This window comes from Cryptotermes secundus, unplaced genomic scaffold (assembly GCF_002891405.2).
Source record: "Cryptotermes secundus unplaced genomic scaffold, Csec_1.0 scaffold1242, whole genome shotgun sequence".
Classification (NCBI taxonomy): Eukaryota; Metazoa; Arthropoda; class Insecta; order Blattodea; family Kalotermitidae; genus Cryptotermes; species Cryptotermes secundus.
In genome coordinates this window covers 520175-523417 of record NW_019739237.1, presented here as the reverse complement: position 1 = coordinate 523417, position 3243 = coordinate 520175, and positions in this window count along the sequence as shown.

Genomic DNA, 3243 nt, shown 5'->3' with positions numbered 1-3243 from the left:
GCTCACTAACAGTCGCGGGAGACCCCCAGCTAACACCACCTAACAGCACAACTCGTAACTACAAAGCATGCGGGCGCAACAGGTCGGTTCCGGTTATTTTTGGGTCCCCCTTCGTATAGGATATTGGTGGGAAAACCCGTAGGAAAGAGACCACTAGGAAGACCAAGACGTAGGTGGGTGGACAATATTAGAATTGATCTTAGAGAGATAGGATGGGATGGGATGGATTGGATTGATCTGGCTCAGGATAGGGAGCAATGGAGGGCTCTTGTGAACATGGTAAAGAACCTTCGGGTTCCATAAAATGCTGGGAAGTTCTTGAGTGGCTGCACAATTGGCAGCTTCTGAAAAATAGCTCAGATCCATGAGTGAGTGAGGTGGATGGAACCTNGTCATGAATGTGATTTAGTTTATGATGATTCTGAAGGTTTGCTTCCTTTCCAAAACATGGCCATAGTACAAGTAAACGGAATAATTGAGTAAAATCGTGTATAGAACTCCAGTCTTTAAGCAACAGGACAAATCAAGTGGACAGTTGACAGATCTGTGTAAGTAGTGGGGGGGGGCAATATGCCTATGTAAGTCTGCTTTACTTCACATCTGCAAAAGTGGCATAAGGCATGTTTCATTAAATTCTATCGATATGCATATTTCTGCTTCCTGTAAGAGAAACTTGTTCATCGTCTTAAGATTTTAGGTTTTCACGGCGGTGACTACGAAAAATGTCTTCTGAGATGTGTTGCCGTGTAAATATTGTGTTAACCGGCGGCAGGTGGCTGCTCACGCTGGTTCATCTCTCGCGGATTTCTAATAGCTTGAAGATGGAGGCGATACGTTCCTCCGAAACGTCTGTTAACATAATATCTACACGGCGCCATATCCCAGAAGACGACATTTTTCTTGTTCATAGTCGCTAACAGAACTTACTATAAAGTAAACGGGAATATATTAGATGCGACTTGAAAATCTTCTGGAGAAATATATCTTCGTAGAAGTCCTACACTGAATGAGGTCTGTACTAATTTTAATATTTCCCCATCAAAGTTCTTAAGAAATTCTTCACTGATATGGCCGGCGTCATTACTATCTGAGCATAATATTTCTATACTTACGCAATGTAAGAAGCAAAGTTGTCCCTGTGCTTAAAAATTAAACACTAGGCCATGGAGGCGTATAGGGGACTGGATATACAGCTCCGCCTTTCTTGACCTCTGCACTAGATGGATGTGATTAGTCAACTTCAAGCCACGGTCACTTTAACATCTGGAAACGAGCCCCCAGTGCCCATTGGACGGTGGGTAGTGGGCAGAAAATCTAGTACTGCAGGGAATCGAACCCGGGCCGACCAGCCCGTAGTCCGTCACTAATGCAATGTAAAGATGCAAAATTTCCCGAATGTTCCTCATTAGTCATGAAATGTCAGAGTCGGGGTTACTTTACGGCTGGCGGTTTACCGCCAAACAGTTCGCCCTGTCGTCAATCCCTTGAGACTCACGACCAATATTTTGTTTTTTCAACTGAACATTTGCGGTCCTTACGCAACAACCTCCCTGATGAGAGGACATGTCTGTTGTTTACAGTTGTTGCTGGTCCTCGCCACTGCAGTCATTTTCTGATCCGAGTCCCGTGGGACTCATGGCCATATTTTACTGTCTCGGATTCGACTCTCCCAACCTGGAGGGTCAATTCCCCGTATTTATATCCCCCACGACAGGGTGTCCCAGTTATACCCCCAGGCACTGCGTTCCCTTTTCGTCGCCTCCTACGGCTCGCAGGGCTACGGTGGAGGTATTCTACCCTGCCCCCCCTACCGCGGGGTAAAAACAATGATGTTAGAGCCCAAGAATGCATGAATTAGGTCACTTTATTATAACAAGCATCTCAAGTTTACTGTGCATTCCACAAGACGTATTTTATTTCTTCTAACAAGAAATAGATTTCTCTGGAAATAGATGGCCTATACCAGATACGTTACCTGTATCTTTGTTCGCAGTTTACCGATGATTTCAAAGCAAAGTTCTCTAATATCCAGTACTTAACAGAACGTTAACAAAGAAGAACCACAAACGAGAGAGGATTTTGCTGGATCTGAGGGACTGTAGCGGTAGTTATGGGGACTTATATCTTCCAGGATGTAACGCCGTGTAGTCTGTTGAAAGCCAGCAAGGCTGTTCCTGCCACCTCTTTCTTTCATGGCTTATTCTCCGATCATGAAGATGAAAGCGACATGTTCTTTCGAAACACTGTGTTGACTTTGACTGATAGGCGTTTTTCCCAGAAGACAGAACTCTTCAAGCGATAATTTAAATTGTCTTAACAAAAATTAAGACTCAAAATGGCTGTCGTTAAGTGCTACAGAATTTATCCCTTAACATCATCTAAACCTGTACAAGATTCCATCTGGTGGTACAGCATGACACTTACTGTTCTCTAGAACATGTTTCTAAAATCATTCAATGGATGGCGCTACGATTAAAAACAATAAACTATGCTTTCTCCTACTTCTCGTAAAATGTGTCCCTGTGTTTAATTAAGCACTATGCCGTGTAAACATATGGGGAAGTGGACGTATAGTTCCACAAATTTTGGCCTCGGCAGTACATGGAGGTAAGTGTTAATTCAGGCTCCGGCCGCTTTATCCCCGAAGAAATAGCCTCCATTACCCGTTGTATATGAGGCTGAATGGACCTCAGAACCGGTCCGAACAGAAGAGAAAATTCTGCCATGACAGAAATCGAACCCGGGCCGTCCACCTAATAACTTTTCGAAAATGCATAAACTGAAGAGTGTATGCTTATTATTATTATTATTATTATTATTATTATTATTATTATTATTATTGTTGTAAATTACGAGTATATCACGAATGTGTCGAATTAGAAATGAAACAATTAGAACAAAAATTGGGATGAAGAAAGTCCTGTTACAGGAAACAGAATAATTAATATGGTGCGGTTACTGCAGAATTGCTGGACGGGTTGCAGAATGGAGCCCACAGGGGAAAAGGAGACACAGCGGACATGGAAGGGTGGGATTAGGGACAACATCAAAGCAGAAACCTCAAGAAGAGAGTTTAGATCGAGATATCGGGAGGAAAAGCAAAAGAGAATATGTTCAGGTTCAGGAAAATTGTATGTTCACAGAAAAATTCGAAGCGTAAGGCTGACAAAGTCACTGCCATCTGTGAGCCGATTTTCTAGAAAATGTGGGAGCCTCGACGTCTCACAACCCTATGGCCCTCAA